The sequence below is a fragment of the Prinia subflava genome, chromosome 2 (assembly GCF_021018805.1).
Source record: "Prinia subflava isolate CZ2003 ecotype Zambia chromosome 2, Cam_Psub_1.2, whole genome shotgun sequence".
Classification (NCBI taxonomy): domain Eukaryota; kingdom Metazoa; phylum Chordata; class Aves; order Passeriformes; family Cisticolidae; genus Prinia; species Prinia subflava.
The window spans coordinates 78,709,483-78,729,331 of record NC_086248.1 but is presented as its reverse complement, the minus strand read 5'-3'; the positions used below and the strand labels follow the sequence as shown (position 1 = coordinate 78,729,331).

At 41.8% G+C, this 19,849-nt stretch overlaps 1 long non-coding RNA gene across 7 annotated transcripts in view; it reads left to right on the top strand.

Moving 5' to 3' along the window:
• Nucleotides 1–16,397, top strand: part of LOC134547116 (uncharacterized) — a 44,484-nt gene extending 28,087 nt beyond the window's left edge. For 5 of the 7 annotated variants that reach the window (XR_010079381.1, XR_010079379.1, XR_010079377.1 and 2 more), the window contains 3 exons: nucleotides 502–567; nucleotides 7,791–7,856; nucleotides 11,389–16,397. This is a non-coding gene — a long non-coding RNA (uncharacterized LOC134547116). Of the gene's footprint in view, nucleotides 1–501; nucleotides 568–7,790; nucleotides 7,857–8,937; nucleotides 10,425–11,388 lie in introns of those variants that run through there. The other 2 variants (XR_010079376.1, XR_010079380.1) reach the window with 2 other exon arrangements.
• Nucleotides 16,398–19,849: the final 3,452 nt, after the last annotated feature.

Below are 19,849 nucleotides of genomic sequence, written 5' to 3'. Positions count from 1 at the left end.
CCACAAAAGGAATTTATGAGGGCTGTGCAAGATCCTCATTGTCTTGTGTGAATATTCTCTCTTTCCAGATTTAAGTTGAAGTCCCGTATAGAGAAACTTCAAGGGTTGCCAGCTGCTTCTAGCATTAACCCACATTTCTACAGATTCAGATAATAAATTGATATATCTCTGTTACATTAAAAAAATCAAGAAAAGTTTCTCTTTCAAGAAAAGTTAGTCTTTCAAAAGACTAAGACATTTGTAAAATAAATTGAACTCTAGCTTTCATTATCTTTCTTAATTGTTCAAATACCCCAGTCCCCTTCAATTCCATGCAGCAGAATCCCACTTTCAAAAGATTCGTTCTAGCACCTACTGCACTGATTTTATTAAGGTGATTGTTTCTGCTGTGGTTGAAATTGTGGTGGTGATTTTGCTGTACAGTTCACTGATAATAACACAGGAAAAAGATCCAAAGAGAAACCAAGTATGGATTAGTCTTCTGCCAATATTTCTGTACAGATGGATGTACAGGGAGAAGTGATCTCACTGAAGTGAATGGGATGAAACACCGCTCAAAGGCTACAGGTAAGTGCTTACAAAAAGGTGCATAGTTAAGTTTCCACAGCCAACAGACATAATATATTTATTTTGGGGAGGTACGAGTATGGACAAACCCTGGAGGCAGCTAATGAAAGGACATGCTCTCCAGAGTTTCTTGCTACAGGCACAGTTAAATGATTCCTATTAGAGCTCCAGCCAAATACCCTGTAGGACGCAGAATACAAATTCAGAGCTGGCTGTGGAACAGCCACCCTTACTTGAGAGGGGTTTGCCCTGAAGAAGGGCAGTGCCCTGGTAGGCCAGTTTTAGACTAATTCATGTGAAGTGGCACAAAATTGAAGTCCACTTGCAACACTGAACCTGTTCCAGGACAGCCTCAAATGCGCTACAGCAAGTTTTAATTTGTATGCAAAAGACCACATTCAATGAGCTTGCTGCCAATTAAGATTATTTATAGAGAACATGATGTTTAATTTCAAACCTCACAGTTTCAAGGAATAGAGGGCAGGCCCTGAATGAATGCAGATAAGAGACTCCCAACAGCGTTGGCATGTGGCAACATTTGGCTGCAGACAGACATCTCCGAGTGATGTAGCTGTGTGGGGACAATTTGTCCCCACCCTCCCTTGTCTGGGCTGCCACCTCCTGGCTTGTGAGAGCCATCCTGTCCCTTTCAATCCAAATGAGCTCAATTAGTGCCAGCGAAACTAAGTAACTTTAACTGAGGGAGTCCTGGAAGGAGCAAAGAGGAACATTTTGAAGGAGGTAGAGGCTGTAGCCAGCACTCCATGGTGCAGATGGTCCACAAGCCATGGGGATACTGCACAACAGTGAGCCTTGCTTCTGAAGACCATAAAACCCTGCCACTGGCAGGCTCTTCGTACAAAACATCGCTTTTCATGCAAGTATTCATAATTTTAGAAGACATTTTAAAGTTATTTTGGAAGTTTCCCTTTCCTGGCAGGTTTACAGCAAAGCCAGGACCAGTTGCAAACACTCTGAAGTAGGCATTCAAGAGCACCCCAGTCTCAGAAGCTGCTGAAGGGAAAGAGCTGTTGGCAAGTTTTAACAGGCTCCCTCCAATGGAGATTTTTAAAAAGCACAAAACACTGCAGCAATAAAAATGTAACGTGCTAACCTGAGGTAAGCCTGAGAATGAGCTTCTGAGGAAAACTGGCTGTTGATTTTCAGAGAGACACAGCCCATTCCTTATCCCAACCTATCTGGCCTGGCACTAGAGAGCCTGTTGGCACACTGCTTATCCAGTCCTTAAATACAAGTCTTATCTATCAAATGAAAATTCATTAAAAATGACTGGGTGGGCTGTTGCTAGTGATTCTCTGCAGTGATGACACTGTACCTGTAAAATAGGTCCACGCTGTGCTGGGTCCTGCCAGCTACCCTGCATTGTGCTGAACGTGATGTCAGGTATCGCTCATTATTACCTGCGGAGAAAAACTAAGGGAGCTTCCAGCAACAGCAGTGTTATTGCTAATGTCACAGATGAGTAAAACCTCAGCTGCACTGGTGTACAAAGATCTTGCTGTCTGTGTGTTTAGGAAAAATGAAGTGCATCTGAGACAGGTAGGGAAGGACCACAAAGATGGTAAGAGAATGGGAATGCCTGATGCAAGAGAAAATGGAAGGAATTTATCCTGACAAAATGAAAACTGAGATATTATATTGCTGCAATTTCATGCCCAGGGAAAGTGCCATGGCAGGGGAAGATCCAGCCAAGCTGACTGTCAGAAGGGAAATGCTCTGGTGCAGCCTGCCTGTAGCAGCAGTGAAAGCAAACAACTTCATCTAAGCAGCAGGCAAGAGATGATAACGTTCTCAAGCTGCAAATTACTGATCTATAGTCTATTATACTGAAAGAAGAATGCTGTAGCATTCTGCTTTAATGTTTCATTAATATAGCTCCATATTTCTTAATCCATCAGGTAGAAAAGCATTGCTTTCTGCTGTACACATTTTGAAATATTTAGTTGTGAAAATAATTTTAAAAGTTCATTAACCAATACCAGAAGATTTACAGAAGGTTAAAACACAGTTATGTATGAAGCCTACACTCATGGTCCATCCATCAAAAAGAAAAAGACTCATTTTCTGGGAATAGCAAATAAACTGATATGAAAATTCCTGGTAGTGCTTTCTAAGCATATATCCAAACCTGTTCATTTCCCAAATGCCTTGCTAAGAGGAATACAAAGGTGGTTAGCCCAGTAACAGTGAGCAAAAGATGATAATTACTGTTCCATTTCTATAATCAAGTTTCAAATTAGAAATAAGACTGGGACATATGCAGAGAGGACAGCATAGATCCCATCCTGATGGGATTTATCTTGTCAGGACTGACAAACAATAACAAAACTGTCAACTCAAGAATGAAAAAACATGAGTTAGACTTAAGCCATAATATTTTTTGAGTTTTGTGATATTTTAAAATACGTAAGAGAATTTAAAAAGTCTATTTGACTCCTGGTTTGATAGCCCAGGTTTTTCCTGAACCCAGAAAAGTCCTGAAATTTACTAAAAGCAAAAGGGAAGTGAAGAAACTGGCATTCACCTGTCATCAGGATGTAGAAAAAAAATATTATGGTCCTGTGGGACTGCATTAAAGAGTGTCAATGCTGCATTGGCCCAAGTAAACAAAATGCTCATCTACCAGCTATTTAAAAAGAAATTAGATAAACAGCTTTCTCAGAACAATTCTGTTTTCTAGTTATTAGATGTTGTTTTACTCCTCAGTAAGGTAAGTTTGGTGGGAGATCTCTTTGATTTATAAAACACTCTCTTTGTTGCAAAATCCCATCTATAAACAAACAAATTTATTGCAACTTAAGCTGCAGTTGCTCCTATTATACTGTCAGTTCCGATTAACTTCACCATAATCTGGTACATCAGTTTATTATAACAGGCAGACACGGGTTTCTTCTCATGAGAACAAAGTAATGGATATGGGGAATGAAGACCTTTGTTTTTAATGCTGTAGTCTGTTGTAATGCAGCAAAAACCAACAACAAGAACAAGAACAATGATGGATCCACAAACTTTGTGGATGTGTCATGATTTAACCCCAGCTGGCAACTATCACACAGACACTGGCTCACTTCCCCCACCCCACTGGAATGAGCAGCAGAATCAGAAAAAAAAAACAAACTTCATGGTCTAAGAACAGTTTAATAATTAAAAGAAAGTAAAATATACTAATACTAGTAATAACAGTAATGAAAAGGGAGAAAGCAAAAAGAGAAAGGAATAAGACTCAAAAAACCAAGCAATGCACAATACAACTACTCACCAGCTTCTGACTGATGCCCAGCCATTCCCTAAGCAGTCATCAACCCAATTCCAGGTAACACCCCCAGTTTATATATGGGCCATGGTGTTCCCTGCTATGGAATATCCCTTTTGACAGGCCAGGTCAGCTGCCCTGGCCATGCTCCCTCCCAGCTTCTTGTGCACCTCCTCACTGGCAGAGCATGGGAAACTGAAAAGTCCTTGAGTAAGCACTGCACAGTAACAGCTAAACCATCAGTGTGTTACCAACATCATTCTCATCCCAAATCCAAACCACAGTGCTGTACTACGTACCAGGAAGACAATTAACTCTATCTCAGCAAAAAACAGGACAGGGTGTTGTCTACCCAGATTGTGGTAAAGAATTTGGCATCATTTCCCACAGCATCTTCCTGGAAAAAGCATCTGCTCTAGGCTTGGACAGGCACACTGTTTGCAGGGTAAGAAAGTGGCTGAATGCCCAGGCCCAGAGTGGTGCTGGATGGAGTTACATCTGGAAGCAGGTCACCAGTGGTGCTCCCCAGGGCTCAGTGCTGCAGCCAGTCCTGTTTAATAACCTTATCAACAACCTGGATGAGAGGATCAAGTGCACCCTCAGTCAGTCTGCAGTCAACACCAAGCTGGGCAGCAGCACTGATCTGCTGGATTTTAGGAAGGGTCTGCAGAGGGATTGGGACAGAGTGGATCTACTGGGTGACACCAAATGTAGGATGCTCAATTGGGCCAAGTGCTGGCTGCCTGCAGGACAAGGGCCCGGGGGTGCTGGTTGACAGTCACTGACCATGAGCCAGAGTGTGCCCAGGTGGCCAAGAAGGCCAAAGGCATTCTGGCCTGTATCCGCAACAGTGGTCCAGCAGGAGCAGGGCAGTGACTGTCCTGTACTTGGCACAGGTGAGGCCACACTCTGGGGCTTTGTCCAGCTCTGGACCCATCATTAGGGGGGCACACTGAGGTGCTGGAGTGTGTCCAGAGAAGGGCAACAAGGCTGTCTGGGACACAAATACTGTGAGGAGCAGCTGAGTGTTTATCCTAGAGAGTGTTTACCCTAGCTGTGGGTGTTTATCCTAGAGAAAAGGAGGCTCAGGGGAGACCTCATCACTCTCTGCACCTACCTGAAAGGAGGATGTAGTGAGATGGGGCTTGATCTCTTTTCCCAAATAACAAGAGATAGGACAAGAGGAAATGGCTTCAAGTTGCTCCGGGGCAGGTTTAGTTTGGATATGAGAAGAATTTCTTCACAAAAGGGCTACCAACGGGGAAGTGATTGAGCCACCATCCCTGAAGGTGTATAAAAGATAGATAGATGTGTCACTTAGGGACACAGTTTGGTGGTGACCTTGGCAATGCTGGCTTAAAGGTTAAACTTGAAAATCTTAGAGGTCTTTTCCAACCTAAACAATTCTATAATTCTATGATTCTATGGTTTCGGTGCTGATCTAAAAGAAGAGCTGTCATTCTTCTCACTGAGAAAATCACTCATTATGAGACCTTTTCAGGTATCAGTTTAATTGGTTCTGCACCTCTCACTGTAGTGATGAGGTGCTGCATTCCACCACACAGCACCCAGGCAGGCAGCAAGTTTAGTTTAATAATTTTCTCTTGTTTAAACAGATTAAGTATATTCCGTTTTTGCCAAATACTTTGCACAAAATAAATCATTCAAGAGCCTGGACAGTTATGCTGAAAGAATTCATTACTGCCTGACAACACCTGTCATCACTTTTCCATTGAATCACAAAACGGATCACAAAGACAGCTATAGCTGAGTACGTTAGTCTCTTATTTACAAAGCAAAAAGTAACTGTGCTTCTTAAAAACTTCAAATGTTTTGTTTGATGACTAGTGTTAAAAAGAAATAAAAGTGTTTTAAGAATAAATAAGAAGGTAGTCTGAAATGCCTCACTGTGGCTAAGCATTTTTTCTCACATGACAAAGCAAGCTTTCCTCTTCTTTCCTTGCTCGTGGATCTAGTTTTCACAATGTGGGTGACACAGATGATACAACTGTGGGTTTACATTGCTTGACTCTTCCCTCTTGTCTTACCAGAAGGACATGGGGACAATAGCCAGGTCTTTTGTCTCCTACAAGAAATTCACCTTACCTGTATGTTCCTTCTCAACCTCCTGACACAACCCTGCATTCAAAAGAGACATGCCCTGAGGAGATAAAAAATTGTTGGAAATGTGCAAATGGTGACCATGCAATCACCCAGAGGGAAAAGAAACCTGCAGGCTGACATCTTTACAGGAACAAAAGAACCCATAAATAAATCTGCTCTTCTGCATTATCAGAGGAGATATGGTGTGATTCTTAGGGTCGGCCTGTGCAGGGATAGTAGTTGGACTTGGATGATCCTTATGAGTCCTATTCAATTCAGAATAGGACTCATATTCTGTGATTCTTTGTGAATTCTGTGATTCTTTGATCCAGCAAGTAAAAGAATCCTCCTTTTTGAAGAAAAAGCACTTAGATCTGGAGGTGAACAACTAACATACAAACCACGACCAGACACAAAAATCCTATTCTGTTCAAAACTCACTTGATGTTATGAGCATTCAGGACTTGCTCAAATAAATCCCCCAGACAAACATTTCCTACAGGGAAACAGGCTCTCCTACCTGTCTAAAATCTTGAAGAAAAAGGAGAGGCTGAATTATTCCTAGAAGATGACAGTGAAAACCCAAAGACTGGAAAAACCCAGACTAGACACTGACAAAGTGCTGTCTGTGTAACTGCAGCACCCCATGCACACTCTTAATTCATAGGGAAATTAACACCAGTGAGGTTTGACAGAGATGTTTACCTACAGGCTCAAAAGATCAAATGATGAAGAGCATTCAGTTTGTATGTTTAAATCTGAGGGGGCTGATTCACGCAAATTTCTCAACTAGCTCAGGTTTTATATCCCTTCTAAAGCTGTTTTTGAGCCCTTTCAAAGTACTTCTAAAATTCCCGCTGCTCACAGAAGGACCCAGTCCTCTTCCTAGTCTCACTCACTCCTGAGTCTAGTTGTTATTTCTTGGCAATGAGTCTCAAGCTCCAGCTGTATGTTACATAAAATGCATTTCCTTTAATCTATTTGGGATTTGCTCGTATTTCATCTCCCTTGCTCCTGTGTTGTGAGAAAGGTAATAAAAGCAACAAGTCTAACTGCTCTGAATGCTTTACCATGTTGTCCAATTTTACACATTCCCTTTTGCTTATGCCATGCCAAATGAAAAAGCATCAATCTTTTCTTTCTCTATGGAAGTTTGGATTCACTGAGGGAGGCAGAAGCAGCCTCTTTCTACTCTTCATGTGCTAGAAGGGGAAACTGAGGAAGCTTTGCTACCTCTGCAGTCGGAAGCGGACTGACACATCACGCCTGATGAGGAATATCTGAAGACATGGAGACCAAATTGCTGGACCAAGCATGCTCCAGACAAAGCCAGCTTTTTTTATACATCAGCCTGAGGCATCCTGAGAAAATTGTTTGCTTGTAGATTTCTTGGTTGTCAGCTAGAGGAAGGCAATGAGTAAGTTAGACTATCAGGTGCTTTCCTGGGTAACTCTGTCTCTGTGCTGTCAGTCACTAACAAAAGCAGCTCCCACCTCACATGTCAACAGATGAAACAGGAGTAATTCATTTAGTCACCTTAAGACACTTCTAAATCCAGTGCTGCCTTCTTTCCTTTCAAGTTAGAAACTTTACTCTTCTTCTAAAGCATCGCTGACGGCAAATGTTGCAGAGCTGTGCAAATCATCTTTCAAACACATTTCTTTAGTTATTGTTAGGTTTCAATATTACCATTTCAAATCCATCTTAGAAATGTATTTCCTAAAAGGAATAGTGATTACAGTGGCCCAAGGAGAATACAAGCTTTGTTCTAGTGAAAGCAGATACTCAGATTTCAAATGTCATTGTTGGTTTAATACTTTTCACAGCATAATCTTATTTCTCATAGATATGAAATGACTGAAAAACTGAAGACTGCCATGAATGGGTCATACCACGTGGGATAAAGCTTGCTGTAAGTGGGAATCCTCATCTCAAAACTTTTGCAGGAAAGTGGACCCAAATGTCTCATTCATGCAATGCACATAATTTTTAGAGAGGCCCAAATTACAAAAACTGAAATACTTGGATTCTGCACAGCCCAGGCTACTTTATCTTTCCTCCCAGAGCCACCCTTTGAGCAACATCAGTGAGTTGGAGAGGTCTTTTATTGTTTTATAATGCAAAAAACAAATGCTTCATCCAAAACTAGAAAAAATTCCCATACGTCTGAAGATGTAATAAGAGAGGGCAGAAATAGATAGTTTTCTTAGAAAGAAATGCAGATGAGCTGAATGTGTCTAGATCTGGATCCCTACTGTATTTATCACACTCAGCAGTCAAAAAAACTGAGAGCAGGAGGTCTGGCAGCAAATCTCTCCCTAATAGCTAATATGAGTTTGTTGCTGCTCCAGCAAGAACCAAGTTGTACCAACTATAAAAAATAGGAGCTGGGATTGACTAGTCTGAGGCCATGAGGAAAAATGACTGGGCTGACTGTGATAAACCACCTGCTTTGGAAACCCAAGGCAATGGCCAAGTCCTGAGTATGCATATTCATGGTATCCAAAATATGCAGACTAAATAGCTTAGAAAAGGCTCAAATGATCCTAGGAAGCAGCCTGCCCCTGCACGGCTGCAAGGCCCTCTCACTGCCGAGGGCCTTGTGCAACACCAGCACGTACTGGCATGCCGAGGTGGGCATCCCACGGGGTGCCCTGCCTGTCCCAGGCCAGCCCCTCCTGGCACTGAGCTCTGGTGGAGCCCTCACCACACCACTGGGAGGGGACAAGGCTCTGGGAGCTGCCATCCACAGCCCTCTGGGGCTCCTGCTGGGAAGAGCCACACCTAAAGACCTGCCTGACAGTCAGAGATTTCTCCTTGGAGAGAAAAAGGAAAAGGAAGACCAGCAACGTTCAAGTGCCACAGATTAAAGAGTTTATAAACAGACACTGGAAATGCTGTCACATAAACAACAAAACTGGCAAAACATCACGTTGGTTCAGGTTTTTTTGATCAAAAACTTGTGTTATATCAATGTTCTCTCTCGAACACAGCACGAACAAGAAGAAAGTGACACATCAGGAAAGAAGGAGTGCTGAAGAATGATTAATGTAGCAATGCCTTGTAGCTCTGTAGTGAAAAGATGCACTGAGAAACAATATATATGCATAAAAAGTAAGTAGGTGCAGTATCAAGCCTTGTGGTGCTCCTTAATGCATAAAATGACCAGAAAAAAAATTATCAAGAGACTGATGTGGAAGTCAAGAGAAATATGCTCTGAAAGGTATCTCATAAAATTCAAGACTTGCACCCACAAGAGCACTGCTTCACTTCTGGCCAAGGGATGTAGAACTGCTGAACCTGCCCCTGCAGAGTAGGGTCTTGTGGCTGAATTGTCTATTAAAGGATGAGCTTGTGATGAAGTATGCCCTTCAGCAAACCTCTGATGATACATCTCTCTTCTGTTTAGTTTGACTGAAGTTTATAGGATTTCCAGGACCCTGGGGATCTCAGTTTTTCTAGTTTAGGGAGGCCAATGGGTTCAAAAGCTGTTTGTGGGTCATTAAGACACACACATATGTGCAGACAGCAAGTATTGCACTTGCTTTGCCTCTGCAGGAAACTAGCTTAAACCAGACACTCATCTGCTCACTAAAGGAAAGCATCCAAGAGAAATGTGGACAAATACTTTGCAGGACTGCTGCCTACTTCTTTTAAATAATTGCTGCATTAAGGGAAGCTGGAACAGCCTCAGAGATCAACACATAGTTCAGATTTCATGAATAGCTGAACTTGAAAAGCCAGGAAGCAAAACAGTCCAAAAAGGCTGTAGGTGGTCAAGCACATCTGCTAAGCCACTTGAACGGGATCAGACTGTGAAAAAGCAACAATGGAAAACAAAGTGAGAGACGAGTGCTGCAATGGCAGTTGCACAGAGAGTCTCACCCTTCTGTTCCATTTTCTGACAAAAATGTCCCAGGTCCTAGAGAAAGACAGCTGTGAATCTGTCCTGGAGCCAGCACTGAAACTGAAGTGATGTATAGAGATATGGTTTAACACCATTTAACACCTTCTAAGCACTTATTTTATATATGTGCTTCCAATGCAAAAAAATAACAAATAGCAAACAGACTTAGCTGGCAAGAGTAATTTCCAGCCTGTTAAACTTCATGACATTTTTTCAATAAAAACAAAGAAAAAGAATATAAAAGGAAGCTAATACTTCAATAAACCTAACAATATTTGGTATTCAGTCCTTTGAAGACCCAAAAGGAAAATAAATGTGTCAAGTTGGGTATGTGACTGATGGTAATGTTTGTCACTTTTCCTCTAGTAACCTTGTACAAATTGTCATGTTTGTGGTTTACAACTTAGATAAAAACAGACCATCATCCCGAAACACAGGATTTATAACTCCCAAAATACAAGCAGATTTGTTTCCACACTATCAGATTATTTATCTTATTAGCAACTAGTCTGCTTACAAAAGCTCTGCGTGCTCACACTTATAAACCACTTTATCAGCTTCATTTAAGTTTAGTTGAATTCATGCCCTAACAAGGATTTATCCAGATAATATGAATGACATCAAATATTTGGCCATATGGAGTTTTAGAAGTCATACCTGACTAGACAGTGTTTATTCTTCAAACTCTTCCATAATTACAGATATTATTTAAGTATCTGGTGTATGTGCTGGTGCTCTGAAACACTCCATGTAAACACACCTTGGAAAACTGACTTACCACCTGTGGGGAAGATGATATCATACTTCCTAGGTGGTATTACCATAAACCCTCAGTTCACATTTGCTTGTAATACGAGACATGGGAAACACATGCTGCATGTAGCTGGAAGAAAAAAAATGACACATCTCACTTTTTAATAGTTTCAACGTTCCACAGTACAGCCAAGTATTTTCAGTGTTTTTTTAGTGTAATGTTCTGTACTAATGATTCTTGTCCTCATTCTCACTCACAATCTTTCCAAGCTGGTGCACTCATGGCAGTTTAAGCCTCTCATGCTAGAAGACATCAGCTTAGTCATAGAAGAAAATTCTAGTGAAAATCAAGGAATCAGCCCCATATACCATGGAAAAACAGGTCTGCTGTCACAGAGGGTTAACCTGTATCCTCCCAACTGAAGAAGGTCCAAGTCAAAAGAAATGCTACTGCATATGCTAAGCCAGAGGTGTGAGGAACACATGAAGAACCTTATTGGAATACAGAAATGCCTTGTAACTTCCACTAAATCCCAGAAGAATCCCACATTTCATGTGGTTAATAGGGAAAGAACATGATAATTGGGTGCAGTAATTAAATGAGTCCTTCACATCTGCAATGAGCAGAGGCATTTACCATGGACGTGGAGTTACTGCACTTGCAGCAGCTTCAGAGAGGGAATTTATCCTAGTAGGCATTGATTTCTTTAGCAAGATTCTCGTTAGTCTTTCCTGTCTGCCCAGTTTACAAAATTGCCCTCTTTCTACTTTCTGTCCCTAACAGCACAGCTATTTTGAATGATAAAAGATATGCCAGTGAAGTACCAGAGACATTTGCTGAAGAGATGGGATGGACAGATACTGAAGGAAAGAAATTAAAGATAATTTTGATGAAGAAGATGATCCTACTGTATACTCTACCCAAATAAACACTACTGTATTTTTTCAAGCATCAAAATAGACTTGCTGGGAGATGAGAATGAGAAGTCAGAAATGAATGAAGTGTTTTCCAAGATGATAAAAAATCGCTTCTGCTAAAGTAGAATAGCTGCTCCTGGGGACACATAAACCCCTGTGTCATTCCCATGGAAACGGGGAACACTTTTAATTATCACAACATTGTTATGATAAAAACACTAATAAAAGCAATGTAAATCAAAGAGAGAGACACATCCACGTATTTAACTATTACAACTTCTTCACATTGCATTTATTCAACTTTTTTCATTAGTTCACAAGATCTTGCTTCAGGACATACAATATTGAAATAAAGTCCTTCCTGCTTGGAAAAGGCACAAGCTAATACAAATAGAAATTCTAGAGTGATGTGTCACAAGATTTATCTTTAAAAAAATGAAATATTTTTGTTCTACTCACTTGTAATTTTTTGAGTACTCTGTCCAGTTTTAGAGCAACATAGGAGAATAGCAAGGCATCTGGAAAAAAAAAAGAACAAGAATCACCATAACTCTGGGAGCTCTAATTTACAATGTTGTGTGCTCTATCTAAAGAAAACTAAGGGGAGACAGCATGTCAGACTTCAAATGTATTCAAGGCTGCAGACAGAAGAACTTATTCACTGGATCTTTAAGGAATAAAAAGTGATGTGTCTGAACTGCAAGAAGGAAACCTGCAGCATGACATTTGGCAAAGGGCAACAAAGCCCCAGATGTACTGTCAAAGGACAGAGTGGGATCTCCAGAGGGAAGGGTTTTCAGGAGAGCTCACACACACATCTGTTGGAAGCATTAAGGCACATTTGATCCAGGTTTGGCAGCAACAGGGTGGTCTGTGTTATCCTTGGAGATTCTCCTCAGCCCTCCATGGCTCCAGACCTGTAATTCTTCTTCTTGGCAATTTCCAGCTGTAGTTTTCAGCCACTTGACCCCCTAGGCTGCTCGCTCCACCTTGTGCACGGGGACACAAAGCCAAGGAACAAGGGATCCCATCCTGTGTGCTCTGGATGCTCACGCACGCGTTGCTGGTACTGTGAGACCTGCACCTGCAGCCAAGGTGTGTTTCCAGGTCTCAGCAGGTGAGCCATGCACGGGTTTCCTCTCCCATGAGCCAGGGCATGGCCACATCCACAGCAGAATTGGAGTCCTTTGTCCCAGGTGACAACCTGACAGGTGTGACAGAGCACGCTCTCCCTGGCCACATGTGGAGTTGACTGTGTTTTGCCACAATTATTTTCCTTCTATTTTCGCTGTTTTAAATCTGTGCTTTGCTGACAGATTTCCCAAAGGAGTTTATAAAAGGTGCCGAGAAAATGTTTTAAGTAGGGTGAGCCAGTATTATCAGCCAGCCTCAGCACTTGGCATTAAATGGAAGTGAGTGTGGTGCCTAGCTCATATTAATACAGGTCTGACATGTCAAAACAAGGTTTGGGAATCAGCAGAAGCAGGTGCATGTATTTATTCCTCCTGATATCGAAGACGTTGGGATTTTTTCTCACATTTTCTCAGTAAGATGAAAAAATCTGTCAAATGTTATCCATCCTTGGAAACACTTAGCAAGGTTATGCCTGAATGTAAAAAGATACTAGGTATGAAAAGTAATTCCAGACAGAACTATGAAAAAGGAGCATGAATCTGGAGATAAAATACAGAACAGAAGTAATTAAAATTGCTTTTATTTCCAAACAAGTAAAAAATGTCAGGGATGGCCTCTGGAAAGTCCCTAATCATGTTGTTTCACTGTTTTGCTCTCTAAAATGGAATTTTATTAATTACCCACCTCACAAGTGTGCTGTAGTGCTGTGCTTAGGAATGATTGCGAAAGGGTCTGTGATTAGCTGGCAAAAAAATGTTGTTCACATAATTATCTCTATGATCTGTGCACATTTATGCAAATACATCTGTGTCCCCAGGTGATTTATTTCAGATGCTGGCTGGAATTTAGATGTAAGTAACTCCTTACACTTAAATTGTTCTTCAATAGTTAGTACAATGGATTGACAGAGTTACTTATACTTATTACAAACTGGTTTACTGTATAATCTGGACAGTTGCCTAATCTTAAGTTGACACCAAATAGGGAAGAGCCCAGTAAAAATTTGTCCTGTAATGTGTAACAAGGATGCTGCAGAGCAAAATATATTGAGGAGGCGTCCATAAAAATCACAGGAAGCAACACTTTTTAAAATGTCCAATGTTGGCTTAATAAAGAGAATCCATGTACTTACTTGTTGAAATAATGATTTCAGCTGACCTTGATGGAAGAGTAAGAATTATGCTCCACAGAGAACAAGTCAGGCAACAACTCAGTAATACACCTCCACAAGCCAAGCTTATTTGGAATATATATCTAAAATATCTGGGCTTGTAAAACTGCCACAAACTTGCTCTGTCGGTTCAGATTGCTCCAGACTGTTCTAAAGATACACGGTCACCTGTGCAGAGGTAATGCCAGACTAGATAGGATCTCTTTTCAGGTTGCTCTTATGGGTATCACATCTTATGCAGCAGGTATAAAGTGTAGAAACTGTGATAGGACAAGTTTGTTGTGTCAGATGATCTGATAGCACATAGAGGTGGCATTACTGTGCATCCATGGATCCCACAGCTCAGCATGCTGGGAGATGGCTGGCCAGAGAGGAGTGTGCATGCTGTGTGCTGCTTTGGCTTCCAACAATTAAGAGCTTGAAGGAGAGTTAAATGAAGGGGTTTCAGTTCTTAATGTTACCAGAAAGGAGGAGTGCTCATCAAGGTGAACATTGAAATGCATAGTAAAATAATCTAACAAGACTCTTAACTAATAGGATAGAAAAAGCACTCAGATGTGAGTGACATTACCAGGACAAAGAGTCAGCTTCAGAGCCCTGCAAGAGAAAAGGTGTATGGGCTAGCACAGAGAAGGCAGCTCCCTGGCTGCTTCCACCTCCAATATTTGGTAAAAGTGTATTAAAGTGCACTACAGTGCACCAGAGCCACCACCACCCCTGCTCTGCAAAGATACCACAGGCCAAGCAATCCTGAAATGAGCCACAGTTAAACTCATTCACACCAATCAAAACAAGCTAGAACCAAGTACATGATGACAACAGCAGAGAAACACTTTCCTAATTTGCCAAAACCTCCAATGGGGAGCCTTTCCCCGTGCTGTCTCGGTACCAAGTTTTTCTATGTTCAGATCTTGTGTGGTGATCATGGAAGTTTTGGTTAGACATGCGTAAGAGCTAGAAAAAAACAGCTTTGGCCCTCATTACCTTTTAAGATATCCACTTAACTACTGAAGTCTTTATCAGCCTAAGCAAGGCAAAGGGTTTCCATCTCTTAAACATTGCTACAGGTGTCTCTTGAATACAGTGCTTTGATTAATTAACTTGACAAAGTTCCCTGATGCTTATGCAGAGGCTGCCTTCTCAGGCAAGGCTGCCATTCAGGGACATGAGTATTAAAACTACTGACTATCAGATAGGCACCATGAACCAATATCATTTGTATCTCGTTCTCTGCACCGCTATTACTTCATCAGTTTGGTGTCCAGTCTTCTCTGCAGCATACCCAAATCCCTTGAGATACTGAGCTTGTTTCCCATGTTTGCAGCCTGCTGAAGCCTTCGTCTCTAACTCGAATCAATCTGAAAATAATGACTTAAATCAAATGGTCTATCATGTCTCTTGATTGGAAGAACTTTAAAGAAAATGTTATGCTGCACAATTCAGTGAGATAATGTGGAAAATATTGAGTTTGTCAAGATTTTTCAAAACCTGTTGCCATGCCATGTTTATTATAAGCCTAGCATGACTGGCATGATCACTTTTTCCACGGGCAGTATATAAACAGTGGTCACACCTACTGAACTACTTGTACCTCCCTCCTCTCTCTCTCCTGACCTATGCACTCTTTTGGGAGTGACTTCCCACTTACCTCCACAGCAGTAAGTGCCATGCTGGCAGAGCTCTGCCCACTTTGGAAACTGCAGCAGATTGTTACTGCCACCCTATTTTACCCTTGTATTGTTTCAGACTTGGCATCCATTTCTGTGATCCTTATGCAGCTGAAGATGACAGTAACTGGTTTGTCCTCCTAATCTGATGTCAAGTTTCCTATCTGGGAATTTAGAATTTTCTGAAGACAGAAGATGTAACTCATGCTCCAGCAGCCACAGCTTTGCAACCTGACCAAATGCAAATGCTGAGTCAGATATCCTGAACTAATCTCAATCACTCTACTTTCATCTACTTTTTATCTTCAGTAGGAGTTTCTCTTGCATGTACAAGTCAAATGTAGGCCTGCTGCTGTTTTAATTCTTCATACCTGCCTCCTCACACTTCTCTTTCAATAACATAACCCAGGATTACTTTAATGAAGGAAAAGGAAAATATTTTACCACACTTGTCACACGCTCTTTCACAGCCTGTATGCTGGTGGGCTTTCTTGCCCAGGGGGAAGGGAAAGGTCAAGGCACAGAAATACCCAAGTCTTCTTCAGCTTTCGCTCCAGGACACAGTTTATTATCCAAACATCAAATTCATAAAGTAACACAAAGCAAAGCTATTCCCTCATCCAAAGCCAGCTGCAGGGGCTCCCAGGCTTCCCATGCCAGAAAAAGGGCACACATCTTCATCTAAGCCCCTGATGAATCAAGTGACAAGCAGGCAGCGTGTAACCCTTTCCTGACTGTTTAACCCTGTCGCAACAGAGTTTGCTGTTGTGAATGCTTTATTCCAGGGCTGGAGCAGACAGTTTCACACTCTTTCAAGTTTCTAGGTGCAAAAAACTTCAAGGTTGGTATGGATTTTGTTTTGGGGTTGGTTTTTTTTTTTGGGAGGGGGAGTGGGGGTGAATTTTGGGTGGGGGGGGGTTTGTGCCTCAGTGCTTACAGTAACATTAGGTAATTTGCTACACTTATTAATAAACAGGTTGTGGACAGCAATATGTCTTGGGTTGTTTGGTTTGTTTTTTTTTTTCCTTTGGGTGGGTTTTGTTTGGGTTTTTTAAATGAAAACCTTTCTTCATCAGAAGACGCCTATAGAGACATTTACACTTTTGCAAATATACTGACCACAGAAAGACCAACCGTGTGTTTAAGAGTTCACAGCTTTTGCAAAGTCACCGTTAGATGTGATTTTTCTACACTTGCACTAATTATCAAGACAAATGGGGCAGAAATAAAATGCAAATATGTAAAACTTATATATTTTGGACTCCTAGAACTGAAAAACTGGGTAAATTGTAAACTAATAAGGAAAAGAAGAGTTTTTAAAACAAATTCCTCAAAAAGACAGCTAAGGAGGGTTGCAAGCAAGAAGCGAAAAAAATACCAGAGGAAAAGAGGGAAAATCAAATGGATTCATTTTGAAAGGTGATTCAGATAATTGCCTTTTGTAAGTGCACCATGCTTGCCTGATGACTGTGGGCTTGTGCAGGGGGAAGGCAGAGTTGCATTTTTTGACTTAAAAACATGACTGAAAACTCCGTCCATCAATCATTGTCCTACAAATGTAAACAACATTTTCCTGGATGCTGGCTGTACAAGGTCTATTTTAAGCTGGAGAACAGCAGAACAGATACTGGGCAGATCCACACACAATGACCTCTCCCAATTTTAGGAGGAACCAGAGGCAAAAAAGTTTAAATGTGCTTTTGTCCAGAAATGCAAACATACACCGAGGTCTTGTAACAATAGGTCCATCTTGTTTTCTGTTATTTTAACAATCATTTAATGATGCCCTCATTTGTAAGAGTAGCTCTTAACTTTCTGCACCTTTTCCCACTGTTTCTGAGAGAAGTGTGAGTAGAAGATCTGTCCTTTAAATCCCATAAAGATTAATTTAACTCATATTGCTTTCCACTCCCTGGAGATAAGAGGTGGAGCTGACGATGAATGGGATCCTTTCCCTTTCCTGAACCTCTAAACAAAATGTGTAATTAATTCCTCTGGTGCAACCTTTAACACTAGGTTAAAACACATACCAGCAATAAAACCACTGAAGTTTAAGACCTCAAAGTTAATCTGCCTGGCAGATAAAGACACTTCTTTTCCACTTGAAGACCTAGCTAATTTGATGTGAAATCACTGAAAAGAAATTTTTAGCAAACATCACTAAGCTTTCTCTGTGGAGTAAGCAAGTCAGTGTTTGGGCTGAGCACTGGATCCACACCTCCTTGCTGTAACTACGTGTCTTCAGCTGTAACCCATGAAGGATGGATGCTCTTTATATCTTGCTCAGGGAGTTTAGGTCAAATGAAACCTCTCCAAACTGTGTGGGGGCTGAGTCCCATTCAACAAAATGTGGATCCCCTCTCTACTCAGGCCCCCACACTTCAGTCGAGGTGTGCATCCCCCCACACTCTGCTCTGACTCTGCTGCCATGAATTATCTCATGTGTAGCTTCCTCCCCCACTTCCAATCTTCTGGCTGCCATGCAAGAGTATGTACAAACAGGCAGGTGTAAATATCCTACTGCCTTTTTTGCCTAATTTTCATAAAGCGTTCACGATCAGTTGCAGGTGCAGCCGTGAACAAACTACAGCCCGGATAATGTGATCATACATTCCTTGCCTGAAGAAAGGCCAAGACTTGGTCTCCACACAAAATTGCCACAGAGGCCTTTACGTAAATGGTGGATTAATTAGGAACCAAATCAGGTTCTGTCACTTTAAAACTTTCCTCCACCCTCCATCACCTCCATCCATCAGTTGCCTGCAGCATGTATATTGAGGAATCGCGTGCAAACCTTACCATAACCCAAGGCTTAACATAAACTATGCTCTTTCAGGTCATTGGCAAATAACAGGTATATCCGGTTGTGCCTTTGTACTTGCCTGCACGCAAATTAAAAGCGCATGTAAAGTTACAATAATCAAAGTCAGTCAGGGGGAAGGGGAGGAGAGCAGGGGGATAATAACCGGGGGATCAGGTTATTTATCTTCACAGGAAAGCCACTGGGAGAAGCCTCCTTGCATGCCATTTACACCTCAAAAGAAAGATAGGGGCAAATCTGGCTCTTGGCCAAAGACATCCCCTACAGCGCCCTAAGCTGTGCCTAATCCTTTCTTTTCCCTGCAGCTGGTAAAGACCCTGCTACCTCCACTGCTGCTACTTCTTCCCCATGGTGCTGGACAGCATTTTAAGCTTCCTCCTTGGCTGCAGAGTGTTTCTGTGGGAGACAGCAACAGTCACGATGGACTTTAGGCTCTCTTCACTGGAAGAACTTTCTTCTCATGGTCTCAGCTACTGCTGCTGCCACCACCTCTAGTGCATTGCTCCTTCTGCAGCTGCCTCAATCCTTATTCCCTGACAGAGCCAGACACTCTTCCTGCAGGGTGACTCCACATCTGCCCAGCCACCCCAGGGCAGGCACAGGCTCCCACGCTGCTCTCCCTTCTAGAGGAAGCCATCAAGCCTTTGTGCAGCCACCCTGAGCCTGGGTGTGGGTTGCTTGGGAAAGGGAAGAATTTGTGGCAATTTTTTTCTGTCTTTCTCCTTTGGCGTGCCATGAGATTAACAGACACTAGCAAATGCCTCTTCCCGGAGTGCTGTGACAAGATGAAACCTGCCCTGACTGGCACCTGCAGTCTGTTTCCCTCATGGTCTTTGATCTGCCATTGCTGAAGGTTAGAAGACCTGAATGGCTCAGAAACAGACACTTCCTTCCTTGGGTTTGCCTTCAAATGCTAGGAGCATTTATGTGTTAAGATCGTTTTTTCTCCCTGAAAAATGTACTGATGGACAGAGGAAATCTTTATTATTATTATTATTGTTATTGTTATTACTTGTCTTAAAGAAGAAGTCAACCATCTTGATCAAGATTGCAGCCCTTACATAGAATGCTTTAAAATTCTTCTAAACTCAATTTCCCATCACTGACCACAGATACCAAAAAGGGAGTTTCCCTTATTCCATTGGTTTGAATATACATTCTCCAAATCTTTGTTCAAATTAAAAAATATGCAAACAAATAACTCCCATTTCCCCTACCCCGGGGAAGAGCATAAATAACTCTATAGGCTAGGGTATTACCTGCATACATCCCAGTCCCAAGTATTTGAGTCATTTCATTTACTGCTGAAATGCAGTTACTGCTGGAGGCAAACACACCAAACCCTTGGACAACAGAGCAGAGGAAGCCAAGAATGCCCTGCTGCTGAGGGGTGTGCAAATGTTTCCTCCGCTCAACGTCTTCAGCCAAATCACCGCAGGTTCTGGTTCATATTCGTTCATTTTCACCTGACAGGATACTTCAGTGAAGCCAAGGTAGCATAACCACTGTTTCTGGTGGATGATCTACCCCTCTG